The sequence below is a fragment of the Bos indicus genome, chromosome 18 (assembly GCF_029378745.1).
Source record: "Bos indicus isolate NIAB-ARS_2022 breed Sahiwal x Tharparkar chromosome 18, NIAB-ARS_B.indTharparkar_mat_pri_1.0, whole genome shotgun sequence".
Taxonomy (NCBI): Eukaryota; Metazoa; Chordata; class Mammalia; order Artiodactyla; family Bovidae; genus Bos; species Bos indicus.
Window position 1 is genome coordinate 38,681,383 of NC_091777.1, and position 15,805 is coordinate 38,697,187.

The 15,805-nt window shown below is 47.4% G+C and overlaps 1 protein-coding gene across 5 annotated transcripts in view; it reads left to right on the forward strand.

Annotated features, from left to right (window-relative positions):
* The first annotated feature begins 3,186 nt into the window (after positions 1 to 3,186).
* The window catches only part of ZFHX3 (zinc finger homeobox 3), a 255,495-nt gene continuing 242,876 nt past the window's right edge, over positions 3,187 to 15,805 (forward strand). The window contains exons 1-2 of one of the 5 annotated variants that reach the window (XM_070770840.1): positions 3,187 to 3,499; positions 3,602 to 4,084. The gene's annotated coding sequence lies outside the window, so the exon portion shown is untranslated. Of the gene's footprint in view, positions 4,085 to 14,501; positions 14,828 to 15,805 lie in introns of those variants that run through there. The other 4 variants (XM_070770839.1, XM_070770841.1, XM_070770838.1 and 1 more) reach the window with 4 other exon arrangements.

Here is a 15,805-nt window from a genome sequence, read left to right on the forward strand (position 1 = left end):
CTTTGAGCCCAATGTGACCAAATAACAGCTGCTCACATTGCAACCCCAGACTCTGAAAATTGCAGGGGAGCAGATTCTTAATCAAATTTACCATCCACATCTTCAGCATTAAACCGACATTTCTATATTATAGTTGCAAGAAAAGGAGCTTCAGACAGATCTGGAAATGGAACCCCCCAGCCCGAAAGCACACCCCTCTCCACTACCTACATTTGTGTACATCTTGTATATCTGTGTGCACATGTACTTATGCACACACAGGGATGCACAGACATCTGAAGTCATCCAAATGTATATTTATGTACTCATGTATGCAGATATCTTTGTGTTTATATATACAACCATGCACTTGAGCGAGAGGCAGGGAAATATACCCATCAATGAAATATTTAGCCCACTTTCCACTTTCCCTTCCTACTGTAAATTGTTTAAAAACAGATTGGTCTAAAATTTTCTGTCCCCTTGCCAGCTAAATGAAGGATTTAGATTCTGAATTTCTTGGTTCCTTTTTTCATTCTGTACATAAAGTAATCCATATAGATGCTGGATTATCGCCTAAGCATTATTCAGTGATACGAGCTTGGTACCTCTCCTCCTTATAACGAATTCACTCAGTGAAATTAGCATAAGTATTTACCAGATTAAGCTGACATTTTCCTATACTGCAACACAAAATACATTTATATCCAGAATTTCCCTCAAATCGTCTGTACCACTGGAGAGACTGATTTCTTCCATGCCGTTTTGTATAAGAAACAAGCTACAAGTTCGCTTCTAGTACTACTTACATTTAAAAACAAACAAACAACAAATACATAGCATTTAAGTGAGATTTCAACATTTACAAGGAGAAATTGAATTCTGATACATCCTAAAAAAATAAACAGATGTATGAAGATTTGTGAAGACAGATAAAGAGGAAGCAAATATACTCCTGAGGGTCTGAACAATTTTCCTTACCTGATGTATAATGGAAAAATTCAGAATTTACCAGTCTTCCTTCAGTCAGCTACATTTTACACTGACCTGCACTTTGGACTGAAAGGGAAAAAAAAAAGATTAACTGTTGCCAATGAAAAATTTAAAATAATAATCAGAAACTGGACAAACTGAAGGTAAAAATATACAATGGCTACAATAAAGATAAATATTTATTTAATCAAAGTAGAAGTTGTGTTTGGACTGTAGGAATGTTTCATCCTTCCCTTTAGAAAAAAAATCAAGCAAGAAGAAAGCCAGAGTCTTTGCAGACTCCTGGAGAGTTCCCATTGTCCAGGGCTATCGAGAGCCCAGAATGGCATTAACCTCACAAAAGACACATTGTGCAGAGGACAAAAAAAAGCCCCTTCTTCTACAATAACTTTTAGCTTTTTTATTTTTAGAAAATGACAAAGGTTTTGCAAGCACTGACTGGTGAAACCTGTAGCAAGCCAGGCTGGACTTGGCTTTATTGATCTACTGTCCCGCATGGAAAGCAGCCAGGAAAAGTTTGAATGGCAATCCAGATTTGGCTCATAGAGAGGAAACCCCCGATTTCTCTAAATGTATTTTTTTTTCTAAATAAAACAGCATTATTCCCAGAGTGAATTCAGAAGGATTAGATGAGGTAACCCTGCAAAATCCTAAACCGGTTTTCTCCTCCTAGTCTTGACTAAGAAGCTGTACGCTCTTAAGAGCATTGGGAAATCTCTCAAAATGAAGAATTCCCTTCTAATCAAACAGATTTCCCGATTAATTCCCCAATTCCTTCTAAAATAAATAATACAGCAAGGCTGGGACAAAAAATTTTTTTCTACAAAAAAATAAGTTTTAGTGTGCGTTCTCTACCTGATGTTACAGGGTTCATGAATAATGCCTTCAAAAACATAAATGTTTTTACATTTGTTTGCAGATCATTTAAAGTGCAAATTGCATTTTATTTTATTTTAGACATTGTAATTTCAATGGTACTAGTTTATATTTAGAACTTGCATGAATGCATACTTGTCCTTAAAAAAAATCTATTGCAGTAGCAGTGACGCTAAGGCTAGGATTTAAAAGGGGGGGGGGAGAGAAAAAAGGGAAAGAAAGAGAGAGGGGGGGGGAGAGAGAGAGAGACTCCTGTTCTTCCTGCGTTTGTTTGCTTGCTTTTTGGAGGTATCATGCACCCGCCTAAGTGATGGCTTTGATGTACTAGGAATCGGTACAGTAGCAGGGTCCCTGGATGCTGTCTTTGATTCTAGGGATCTCCTTCGGGCTCTGGTGGGATGTACCGCGCCTAGTCTTTATCTGAAATCCATCCTCTCATTTCAAGCCCTTTGGCTTCTGAGACTCTGCTCCAAACTCTTGGAGGTAGCTGTAAGATTTTTTTTTTTTTTGGCATTTAGGGAAAGAGTATGTAATTCCCACCCTCCACCCCCCACACCACCACACCACCACACACACACACACTCTAGACCTTTCCTCGCTATTTAAATATATTGGCTTTCTTTCTTATGAATTTAGTCTGAAATTATTTTTCACTGCCTTTATTACATCCCTGCTTTTGATGGCAAAATAGCTTCCTGTGTTTTGAAAACATCTGCTTTCCAGGTTTTACACGAGAAAATTGATTTTACTTTTCTCTTAAGTCCAGAAAGGTAGAAAGTTGGACTTGTTTCCAAGTCTTTCTTTAAGTTACCCCCTTTCAGTTCTGATTCACTTTCCCCCTTTTATTTCTTCTAATCATCACTCCTCTCTTCCCCCTCCTTCTAAAGAACCAGAGAAGATTGATTGCGTCTTATTTCAGGAGACAAAATTAACATATTATATCTTTTTGTCTAGTCTATGGTACGTGTTAAAGTTTTCTCCATATTTTCTCCATTTGTCCTCTGATTGTGGGGGGGGGGAGGTAATTTTCCTCCTTTAAAAAAAAATCTCCGATTTGCAATTTAAAGTGGTTTCTATTCTAAGTCTCTGCTCCTTCTCTGTTCTTTCACTTAAATCTTTGCTTTAAGCTGTCCCACTCCATTAATGCCCCCCCCTTCCTCTTTGAGGATGCTCTCTTCCTGTTTAACCTGAACATTTCTGCGTTTGCCAAAAAATGAAAGAAAGAAAAGGAAAGGGGGGAAGAAAAAACAAGAGCGAAAGAAAAGAGAGAAAAAAAGAAAGGAAAGAAAAAAAATCTTAGCCAGGTTCCTATTGTTGGTTCTCTGCATTTCACTTCTCGGTGTGTGTGTGTGTGTGTGTGTGTGTGTGTGTGTGTGCGCGCGCGCGCGCGCGTGTGTGTCGTGTGTGTGTGTGTGTGTGTGTGTATGTGTTTTTAATACATGCATAAACTTTTGGTGCCTCTCTCCCTCTTCCTGGGCTCTTCTCCCATCCTCTCTTCCTGCTCTCCTCGCCCTGCTCATCACTTTCCCCTGTTTTTTTTTTTTTTTTCCCTCCCTTCCTCCCCTCTGCCTCCCTCCACCTCCCCCTTTTCTTTTTTGCTGAATCTTATTGATCCAGAAGGTGGCTAATTAGCCCTTCCCGTCGTGCCTGGGTAATGAAGCACATGCGCACTGAATTAATCACAGCCATTTTTTGCAGGAAACTAATTAGCAGAATAAAGATCCAAAGACTTTTTTTTCTTTTCACTCATCAGCTCCCACTTCCAGCGCGTCCCCTCCGACCGCTGCAGCCGCCGCCGCCGCCGCCGCCGCCTCCTCCTCCTCCCGGCCGCAGCCGCCGCCGCCACCGCCTGCTTTGCATCCCAATTACAGCCTAGAGCCGCTGCCGCCGCCGCCGCCGCTTCTCCTCCGTGGCCCCTGCCCGCTCCGGGGGCTGTAAACTCCCCGCCAACCATGCTGCTCGGCGGCAGCGGCGGCGGCGGCTCCGGCTCCCCGGCTGCGGCCGCCTCCCGCCCCGGGCTCCGCCGAGCGCGCTCCAGCTCCGCCGCCGCCGCCGCCGCCGCCGCCAGCAGCGCGTCCTCCGCCGCAGCCGACCCCCGCCAGCCGCCGCTGCTGCCTTGATGGGCTCCGCGGCCCGAGCGCCTCTTTTCGGGATTAAAAGCGCCGCCAGCTCCCGCCGCCGCCGCCGCCGCCGCCAGCAGCGCCGCTGCAGCCGCCGCCGCCGGAGAAGCAACCGCGTAAGTGGCAACTTTTCCCTCTTTTTTTTTTTTTTTTTTCCCCGCCGCCGCCGCCGCCGCCTGCTCCTCCTCCTCCTCCCGCCGCCACCGCCCGGACGCGGGGCTCCTCGGGGCGCCGGGGCTGCTTTGCATGGGGCTCGTCCTGCCCCCTCCCGGCTCCCGCGCCCGGCCGCCGCCGCCCGCGCTCCCCGCGCCCGCGCCCTGCTCGCTCGCTGCGTCCCGCTCGCCTTCCCCCTGCGCCAAACTTTCTCTTTCTCTTCTTCTTCCTCCTCCTCCCGCCGCCGCCGCCGCGGAGTCCCGGGCCGCCCCCTCCTCCCCGGCCCCCGCGCCGCCGCCGCCGGCTGCCGGCGACCCCCCGAGAGGGTGGAGGCGCCCGGGGCGAGGCCCGCGCGGCGACTTTGGAGGCGCCTCCGGGCAGGGCCGGCCGGGGCGCGGGCTGAGGGCGGGAGGGCGGCCGGGGTCCGGGCGCCGAGACAAAGGCGGCGGTCGGCGCGGGGCGGGGTGGGGGGGGTTCGCGGTGCCGAGTGCCCCCGCCCCCGCCGCCCCCGGCCCCCAACTTTGCCCCACCCCGGGAGGCGCCGGAGCCCCGAGCTGAGCCGCCGCGCGGGGCGCGCACCCGGCCGGGAGCCGTCGCCGCCGCCGCTGGCCGGCCGGCTGGCCGGGCGCCTTCCGCGCCAGTGCTCCACTGGCCGGGGACACGGCCGCCAGACCGGAGCCCTGGGGTCCGAGAGAGGGCGAAGGGGCGACGTGGCCGCCCGACCTTCTACCTGCGCGCTCTCCGCCCTGCCCCACTAGCAGCGCCGCGAACGCCCTGAGGGGGCTCTGCCCTGGACACTAGGGGCTCCCGGGGGCTCGAGGCTGCGCCGCCGGCCGGGACCAGACGTCGCCTGGCCGGCCTCTCCTTGCCGAGCTGAGTTGAGACACATCAGAGGATCCCTGCTTGTTTTTTTTTTTTACTCCCCCTTTTCTCTTTCTTTTCTCTTTTTGCTCACTCGAGTCTGGGATTGTTTACGTTCCGTTCCCCACTTTTACTCCTCGTCCTGTTTCATTCCTCTTTTCCATGTATTTTCCCCATTAGATGCAAAAAACACGTTCCTGATTTTTACATTACGCATTTTCATGTACATCTTTTTGCGTATCTGTTGGAGAGTAGAGCTAAGTGTATTTTATGCCGGGTATTTAAATTGTGTATGGAATCAGTAGGCTTTTTGTGGAGCTATTAAAAAATACATTTTACTTTGCAAATTAATCTGTTGCTCAGACTCTGACTTTGGCAAAATGTTGTGCAGTTCCTTCGAATGTGGCAAATTCTTTGATTACAAGTGCTTGCAAAAAATCACCCACTCAACTTTTCCCCCTTGTTGCTTTGAAGCAAGGTAAATATGACAATTTTTATTGGTCTCAATTATTGAAACTTGATCTGAGGACTATATGGAAGAAGGGGGCTGATTGCCTTTTTCTGGCCTCCAGTTCTGGTGACTTTTAAAAGGGGGGTTGTTAAGTACCTTTGAAGAATATGACATACGGTGATCGCTTGGCTGTAATGCAAATTACAGAACATAAATTCACTTTGAAATTAAAAAAAAGAGACTCGAGCCCTTTCAGTGGGGACACTTGAGGATTTATTATGTATTTTAAAAAATTACTTTTTTCCTCCCTACTTTGGGAGAATGGCTAGTTCCAGACCAACTTATTTGGAGGTCTGTGGAAAGAGGCTTGGGAAATGGGAGAGGGGGAGAAGATTGATCACAATCTGCATAATCGATAGGGCAGCGTGCTGCAATCTTGTACCTACATTTACTGTAAATTTCTACAGTATCTGCAGCGTGGGTGCTCTAGTGCCTTGCTTGGCTTCTTAGAGGAGATTTAGAAACAGTGCAAGCAGAATTTACTGCCAGCTCTCCGGAATAATATAGAGGAAGTCCACTGGATTGTGGCTTATTTTAGAACTCCTTCATTTTACTGTACTTTTTTTTTTTTTTTGGTGAATCTATTTACATGTGGGGGTTTCCGGTATTGAACCCCCAAAGTGTTGGTATCCTATATAGGTTGGGAGTGGAAAGTATTGGGGGGGAAATGAAGGGATAGGGATTCACTTATTGAATCACCACTTCGGCCGCCCTCTGCTTATCTTATAATGTGAAAGATCTTTAACTAGTGCAAGGAATTTAGAGAGAAGAATCCAAGAGAGAGTATTCCACCAGAGACTGAAGCAGTGTCAAAAGTAAGGATTGCTGTGTGTGTGCATATGAGAGAGAGAGAGAATACAGACACTTATCTTACAGTCAGGCTTTAAAGCTTGGTGGTAGGTGAATCCATATTTGGAGATGATTTTGAAATAGTCTAGCAAATGGTGCACGAGCAGGATTTCATAAAAAGTGTACACCGAGTCAGTTTTGAAAGGATTGCGGTTTGGGGAGGTGAGGTGTGGGCAGGAAAACCCACTGTAGGCCAGCCGCCTTCCTCTGTCTGTGTGTCTCCTCCCTTCCCCCTTGCCTGAGTTCTAGTTTTTAATTACTTAATGCTGAAACGCACAAGGCTTATATAAATATTTGCAAATGCTCTTTCCTATTGATTTCTCTGAATAAACTGCCCTACTCAGGTCCAGAGAGGAGGCAATTCAGATCTGCAGACTTTTTAAACATACAGAGTCTCTGGAGGAGGGTTGGTCTGTGCACGCGTGTGTTTATGGGTAGAATTGTAGACATGAAGATTCTGGGGTGCTGCAAGAAGAGTCCAGGGCCTCTGTGTGGGAACTGGCCCCAAGATCTGGCAGTTCTGACACATGGGCGCACGCACGCACGTGTGTGCGAATGTGTGTGTACGTTTATGTACTGTGTGGGTGTCTACACTGTGGGAGTCTAAATGCATTGCAGTTACACTACTCCCCCCCCACCCCGCCCCCCATTAAATATGGAGCAGTTTTCCAGGGCTTGGTGACTGCCTTCTCCTCAGGGTCACATTGAGTTTGAATCTGACCCAAGGTGCAGGAATCCTGCAACAGGGAAATAAAAGAATATACAGAATGGGGTCAGGTCAGCTGCTCAGAGGCCAAAACCCCTACAGCTGCTTTGATTTTATTTTGTGTGTGTGTATATTTTAGGCTCCTCCTGCCATGTTACAAATTGGGCCTTCCCCCTCTCAGGTGTTTGCTCTGTAGCTTAAAGGCACCAGAGCCTCTGCCTGCATAGATGTCTGCTCCCAGCAAGAACAGAAAACCTACAATACCAAATCCAAAACAAAACAAGGGAGGAGGGGGAGGGAAAAAAAAAAAAAAAAACAACCCTATTGAGTTCAGGCAAATAAGGTTGGATCTCCAGATCCGATTACAAAGCAGCTTTGAATATGCAAGACAGCACACAGGACCAGTTATTCCAGTTACAACAAACTATTTAAAAAAAAGAGAGAGAGAGAAAAGAAAAGGCATGTTTAGGTCGTAATTTGTTAGTACAAGGAAAAGAATCCCACATAAAGCTGCCTTTTTTTCCCCCTGCCTTCCTTTGCTGGCTTCACAGAATTCACTCACCCTTTCCCGATTTGTCTATTGTATAGTTTCCTTTATTAAAATCTTTGGATTTAGGAAGATCGCTGCAAGCAACACATATTCTGTATTTTTTTCCTTTATCTTAGAGGAGAGTTGGCAGGGGTTCTGTGGTTTGCAGTTACACAATATGTTATCATGTTTTTAATCACTAAATCATTGCAGTGGTTATAGATTTACAGTCTTGGGGTATTACAGAAAGAAGCAACGGCGGCTGTATATATATGCTTTTAAATTACACCCATGTAAACCGAGTACAGCGGCTGTGAATATGGTCGGCAGACTTCATCTCTCCCCCGCCCCCCAGCATCTTATTTCTTTTTCCCTCTGTGATTTTTTTTCAAATTGTTCAGTTTGCTTAAAATAAACTATCCCCCCCACTCCTGTGTTCCTTTTCTCTTCACACCTTCCGCCCCCCCCCCCCACCCGACACACACACAATTTTTTTTTTTTAAATTTGAGACCTCTAACCCCAGATAAGGTACAATTCAGACTCTTAAAATAAGACTTTGAATCAGGGAGGAGAGTAATAATAATTTAAAAAGTAGATTTCCTAAGAAATCCTCTTGGTTTTCATACCCACCTCCAGTATAGGGATGGAGGGCCAGCGTGCAAATCTGGAGGTGGGGATGGGCAGAGGGGAGAGAAGGCAGGCCCATGGCACTTGCCTGCCTGGGACCTCCAGTGTCCTGTCACCATGAACCCACTTTCAGCTTCTGTTTTTCATATTATTATGTAACAGAATCCTTGGCAGCATTAAAAATTCAGTATTACAAGCTGATTGTAATGCTGCCTCATTAGACAGCACTGTCTGGCCTTGTATTAAGTGAAACACAGAGCATGGCTTTCAGATTATAAACACCAATAAATATTAAGGATCCGCAGAGGGGGGAAATAGTCAGCTGGGTTTTTGGCCCCTTCTGGTTTTATATCCCCTCCCATCGTCTTCCCTTTATCATCCCTGCCTCCTCCCATGGCACCCCCCCACCCCCCACGGTAACTGTCATCTGTTTTCTTGGCATGCTGATATGTCGACCCTGGTGACATTTTAGGAGGGCTTTTTATAGAGTTATCTTGTGTACACAAAAGGTTTGGAAGTTTGTTTTGTTTTGATCTGCAATAAACAGGCCCTTCACTTTGCTGATGTCATTTCCGTTCATATTTGAGTTGTTTATTGTGCTTCTTCGCAGGGCCCTCACATCCCTACCCCCACCTCGCATTTCAGCCAGAGCCTGTGGCTGCCTGGGGAAGAGGGGACACATTTCTAAGCTGCCAGGTCTGGGTTCAAAGGCTGAGGCTTTCGTGTCACTGCTTCGTCCTAGGGTTCGCCCGCTGGGGAAGATGTTTCCAGCTTCCAATCTGGTTAAACACTCCGACATCCACTTGCCCTGGTATTTTCATGGCATGTAGTCATTCACCTCAGCTTTCTTTCTTTGAAGGATCCCCCATACACACACACCTTGTCTATGTCTTTAGTACATCCTTATTGTCCACATCTCCATGCAGCAACTCCCCCCTCCAAAAAAAACCCCCTAATCTCATAATGATGACTTTGATTCAGTTGCAAATCTGAAGCTGACTTTAGGGACTTCATGCTGTGAAAAAAAGAAAACGTTTCCAGGCGTTGCCCCACAGTCTCTCCCTCACCACCTTCTATCCCTGTTCAGTTTTTTTTCTCCTTTTGCGTTTATTTTTCTGTTCCCGGCCTTTTTGTAGACATAAAGGCCATTCTGGTGTTACTGAAAATGACCGCAGTGTCCAGTGTCTCTTATTTCCATGTGATCTACAATCGGAATGGAACCCCTCCTCCAAAAGAAAAAAAAAATAGAGTGAGGAGAGGAAGGAGGAAAAACTGAGTGTGTAGGCCCCCAAGGCGTTCCTCTAATAGGATGATGGGTTTTAGGTTAAAAAAAAATATTATTGTTTTGTTCTTTTAGCTTTAGAAATAATAGGGAGAGAGGGAAAAGCAGTCATTAGGAAGTTCACTGAGCTGCTTTCCAACTAAGACGGGTGAAAAATGAAGCTGCATTGACACTTGGCTTCATGTGAAAGCCCCAGTAACCTCTCCCCCCTTCCGTGGCCCTGGCCTTTTGTTCCTGGAGAACGGAGCTAAGGTGCTTTTTCTCCCAGACCAAAGGCAGCAGGCAAGGAGTCCCCTTGTGTGCGCATCGCCTTTAGATGGCCTTCTCATGGTTATTGTCAATGCAGACTCCCCCAAACAATTGCTCCAGGGAGACACAAAAGCAAAAACATTTGTCCTATTTTTTTAACCTCTTTGTTTTAGATTTTTTTTTTCCCACCCATTCTTTAAATTTCACAGTTTCTATTTGTCTGCAGAGAGACAAACGGAACAGCATGAAGCAAGCACATTTTACCGTAGGCCTTACTGACGATTGGAATGGCCTCAATAGAAATCCAGATTCTCAAAAACACCGGCTGACTTGGAGGAGATGTGAAATTTCAGCTTGGGGCTCTTAAGTGAGCTTACCACAAATTTTGGACAAAAAATGCACTAAAAGGAAAAGATAAGACAATGGGATTCTGGGATCATCCGGGGGAAGTGTGAAAAGGGTCATCTTTTGTTTCTCTCTTAGGATCCTGCCCCGAAGAAGTGGTCGCTTGATAGGAAGGAATCACAAATCCAAATGCAATTTGGATTCATTAAAAAAAAAATTCTGGTTCTGTTTTACTGTGCTCCTGGTGCTTCAGGGACTGTTTTAATGCACGTATGGCGGGCGCTGTTGGTATGCACTGTGAAACTGAGGCTGTGTTGAGAATTTTTTTTAAACCATGATTTTATACATAGAAAGGCCACATCCCCCTCCCCCTTTTCTTTCCTCCCTCCTTTCCTTTTTCCTTTCTTCTCCTTTCAACCTGCTTCCCCTCCAAGAATTCAGCGGTTTGCATCAGGCTGCAGGCAGAGGGATGGGTCAGACAGTGGGGATGGCCCATGAGCAGAATAACCCACCTCTTTTTCCTGGGCGCAGACAAAGCACCTCTCTCCTGTAATGTATATAGACCCTGATTTTGATGCTGTCCTTAAGAATCTGTCTGCCTTTTCATTAAAATTCTTGATTTCAAGGTTTAGAAACACAAATGTAAGAATCCCCCTGGGTATAAAAGTCTTGCATGGCAAATTCTCTTGGCCCTTTCAGAAATTATATATATATATATATATATTATATTTTTTTTTTTAAAGAGGAAGCTCCTCACCTAATGTTTTAAAGCTGTTTTAAGGCAAGGTCTTTATTTTTGCTTTCTGAAAACTTGGGCTTTGTAACTGAAATTTGAAGAAAGCTCTCTATTACAGTTTTTTTTTTTTTTTCCTTTAAATGGTTCCTCATTTATATCTTTTTATTTATTTATTTTTTTATATCTTTTTAAAATTGTCATTGATAGACTTAGGTTCTGAGCTGGGGAGGTTGGGGAAGTAAATCAGATAGCATCCCACCTACGATTTGGGGGGTAAAAATTAATCCATGGAATTAGCATTGTAGCAAGAGATGGAGGCCTTGAGGTTTGTGACAGAGAAATGTGAATCAGAACATCTGTTAGGCCTTGGCACACCAGCCTCTATTCGTTCTGGAGGTGAGTGTGGGCTGTTCTGAGGAAAGCGTGCATTCTGTACCATACCCAGGAGGGCCTGGCCGCCCAGCGGGTACCAGGCCCCTAAATATAACTGCCTAGAAAGAATGGGGTGAATTCAGGGCATGCAGTGCAGTTCAGCTCCAAATGTTTCCTTGCTTATTTGAGGGACTTTTGTTTTTGTTTTGTGCCCTCTTCTGGCTTTTTCTTTGTTAAAGCCTCAAGGTTATTTAAGCACTAGTTTTAAAAATCAATGTGTATGTATAATTTAATAAAAATAGAAGGCTCTGGAAGAATACCCAAATCTGCCTCGACCCAGTTGTGCTGTGAAGACAAGAGCCCAGGTTTAGCTACAAGTTAGAATGCTGACATTCGCTGTCTCTTAGCTCAGAGATCATATTTACCTTTGCTGAAGTAAAAGGAGCAGCACTGGAGAGAGAGAGAGAGAGAGAGAGAGAGAGAGAGTGTGAGTGAGTGAGTGTGTGTGTGTGTGTGTGTGTGTGTGTGTAGGGGAGAGAGAGAGAAACAACCAGTTTGGCTGGATGGGGTCTTTGTAATTTACCAGGCAGCTCAGTAAGCGCCAGGGGACTGGCCTCTGATTTGGAAAGTGGCTAAGGGGAGGAGTAGGAAAGGGGTTAGCATTCCCTGATTTATTTTTAAATGTTTATCCTTTTGGCTGTTGCCAGTTACGCTTTCCAGATGAGACAAGACTAGTTATGGAGAACTGGAAGGGAAGAATTGTCTTTTCTGAGAGTGGGTTTATTTGTCAACAGTGTCCAGGATGGAGCGAGGAGAGTGCCCGCCTGTCACTGCTGAGTAGGCTGTGGGTGTCACGTCAGACAGCTGCCCTGGGAAGAGCTGGGGCCTTTCAGAGCCGGGGGACAGAATTTGCAACACGTATGTCAGAAAAACTGTTGATTCCATATGGAAGTGCGAAACTTGCAAAACTCACTGAAGAGGTATTGTTTTGGTTAGCGATGACAATAAGTTTTGGTTGCGGTAACATGCCAACTTGTGTGTAATCCTTTATATTTCTGATGATGCAGAGGCCATAGATCACCTGCCTGTGGGTTACCTGTTAAATCTGTGCCTGTAGCAAAGGCAGGCCTGACCAGGCCTTTACCTTGTCTGCAGCTTGGTGTCGAATTAAAGGGAAGGAACTCAGGGTCCTTACTGGTTCTACCTGTCAGGCCTCTGAGGTGTCTGGGAGGCAGATGCAAGTGTCTGCCGCTTGGAATGGCAGTTTCAGACTGCCCAGACCTCCACAATCCTTCCAGGTGTCTAGATGGCTGGATCTTTGGGCTTTCCAGCTTTTATTTTTGTTGAAGATACCTATCTGTTGGCCCACTTGGTTTATGATGTCACCGGATTAGGAGGTCTTTGCCTGTTAATAAAAGTTAAGACAAAGCAGCAGAATTAGATTTTCTGGGAGTAGAAACATTTTTGTATTGTGTTTATCTGCTGGGCTGTGGGTTGCTTCCAGGTAAGACATGGAGGCCTGAAGTCTCCACTCGCCTGAAGACATTTCCAAAGACATCTCTGAATTGTCTGTGCCACGTTACTTGCATTATTGCTAGCATCATCATCTTCATGTATTATTCATAGTCACTTTTTCAATTAAATTATTAATTGGTTTTCTTTAAGGTGTTCTCAACTTATGTGGCTAAAATAAATAATAGTGTTTTGAAAATACCACCTGTTCTTGGACCTGAAGTCAGGCGGTCTGGAAACAGCTCTGCAGTGGCCATACTTTGGTTTAGAAAATCACCCTCTGCTTGTCCCTTTTCCATCTCCAGTCCCCCTGCCCCCCTCACTCTCTCATGTGTGACAGAATTTGGCTTGTGCTGTCCTTTGTCCCTAATCGGACATGATTCCCTAGAGGCAGTCTTTTCTCCCTGGACTTTAGCTGGGAAAAAAAAAAATTTTTTTTTTTTTGAGGCTCTTTTTTTGAACTAAAATGTAGAGAGGGGCTGTCCTTCCCCAACAGGTTAAGGTAGTTATATTAATTTGAGCCCAAATTATATTGTGCAGAAATGACTTCTAGTTTTCATTGCCCCTTTCCCTCCTGCATCAGTGTGTGCTTAACGCTAATACGATTCCATACATACAGCTCCTCCGCCTTGTGAGCTTATTATATTTCTAACACTTGCACGGTTCATTATTGTGCAGTCAGAAAGGACTCTCAGGGCTGTGGGGCCAGCCGGGGTGGGTGGCTTTCAGAAAAGGCGAAAGCAGGTGCCTTTCTGTGCTGAGAATCCGGAGTGAATTCAGACTGAGCCTGGGACTCCAGCAGGGAGGACAGGGGACTTCCGGTGAGATTTCTGTGGTGCTGCCTTTTGCCTATCTGAATGGAGAAGACGAACCTGGGGAGATAGAAAAGTGTCCAGCGACTGCTTTGACCAACTGGAGTGGCCACATTAAATCTGCCCCAGGTGGTAGAATCTCCCTAGGAAGGGACATGACCTGTGGCTTTTTAAGGCATGTTGTTAAAGACACTAAGGTTAATTGCAGACTGGACTTTTTCTCTCTGTCTCCTTTTTCTTTCTTTCTCTCCCGTGAAAAACTCTATCCTTAAACTCTCAATGGAGAGCAGGTTTTTTTTTTTTTTTTTTAATAAGTTTCTGCAGCTGAAAAACAGAAGTGCTCTGTAAAGCAGTTAATAGGTTGGGTGTGTGTTTCAAATAAATTCCTGTCCACATTGGCTAATGTCCGTACGCTGGAGTGGCCTGGCTGTGACGTGGCTGGGGCCGGGAGACCCAGGGCTCCGGTTCGGAGGCCCCAGGCTTCTTGTTTTGGCCGAGGGCGCGTCCCTTTCTTCTCGCCCGACTCTAGGCCGGCCCCTGACTTTTGATGAGTGAGGGGTCAGCGCCTGGGGAGGACCAGGCTTTGTTCCCGCCGGGCTGGTTCTTCGCGCGGTGCAGGCCGAGCCGCCTGGAGCTCTGTCTCCGGGCGCGAGGCCCGGCCTGCCCGGAGGCTCGTCCCCGGAGCGCAGCCGAGCGCTGGGGCCTCGCGCGCCCGTGTGTGTCCCCGTGTCCCCGCGGGCGCGGCCGCCGCGGAGCACCCGGCCTGCGCCCGGCACGACTGTAGATGTCAGGCTTTGCCCGGGGAGCCGAGCGGCGGCGGGGCTGTGAGTTTCAAATTAACCTTCCGCTTTGTTGCTGTGTAATGTGGATCCCCGAAGGCCCCCCGCCCCGCCCGCCCCCCTTCCCCGGGCGGTGCGCGCTGCAAACTGCGAGTTGAGCTTCATTTACATAAAGCGATTCCGGGCGGGAGGGCGGGCGAGCCGGCAGCGGGCAGGCCGGGGACGGGGACGCGAGCGCCGCGCCCCGTGGGTGAATCCCCGCCGCGCGCCCGGGGACCCTCCCTCCCGGGGAGGAGCGACCACCGGCCCCGGCCGCCACCATGAGCCCCCCTCCCCTGCCCCAGGCCCCCTCGCACCTAGCCAGAGCCACCTTGGAGCCCCGGGGGCAGCGGGAGGTGGGGAGAAGGCCGCCTAGAGTGGTGGGTAAGTTCGGGGCTTCGGTGCCGCTGGAATTTCCCATTGTCGCACCCGCCGAGGCCCCCGGACCTGCGAGTGCCTCCTCCCTCCGGAGGTGTGCGGAGCCTTTGTGTGCCAGGTGAGTGCAGCCTCCCGCCCCCGGCCGGTCCGCGCAGCCGGCCTGGAGCTGCGGGCAGGTGCTGCGAGTCTTGGCTGAACTTCCCATTCTCTTGGGGCATGTGGGGGAGGGGCAGGCTGGATACACCTGAACTGCTAGACTCTACTTGGAACCTACCTGGGGTGAGAGCCTCTGAATTCTGCTGGGCATAGAGTAAAGCCCTCCCTCCTTCCTCCCGTTCATCTTTTCCTCTCCTCCCTCTTGCCTTCCTAATTTTGCTTTTGGATTAGTTCCTGCCTTCTGAATATTTGCGGTGCTGGCGTCATTTAGAAGTTTGAGTTCCGCCGCCGAAAAATACACGCTCTTCATTGCAGGAGAAGTCACTGGCCAGTTGGAAACAGTGTGACCAGTGCGCTTATTGGAGAGTAATTAAAGGGAGAATCAGAGCTTTGGAGCGGGAGGCACCTTTGGAGACTGACTAGCTCACCCTCTACTTTCAGTTGGTTGGCCCTCTGGAAAAACCAGAGCAGCCTTCATTTCTGTAGGGAGGGGGTGGTTGAGAGAGAGAGAGAAAGAGAGAGAGAAAACTTAGATGTTTGTCCTGTTGAAAAAGAGGAGGAAGGCCCAAGTTAGGTCAGTAAAAGGAAAAAAAAAAAAAAAAGTAATTATGGTGAGCTGGAAGGGAAAGAACTTTCTGGAAAATGGTGCTTTCTGCTTTGGACATACCTGTGTTATAATGATGAGAACATGCCTGGAGGGCAAAGATTACAGTTCTTTGCCTGGTGTAGTCTTAAGAGTGCTTTGCCTGGCACAGTGGTGCATGGTATATAAACTGGTTTAAATGAAAAGAGCTAGCAGAAGAATCCAAGAGGGTCTTCTCTCCCGCCTTCTGTTTGTGTCATTTAACTGGCCTTGAGGACTCTGAAAGCCACTGACAGATAATCTCAGAGAGAGCACATGGCCCCACTTGGGCACGGAGAGAAGGCCTCTCCCTCAGGC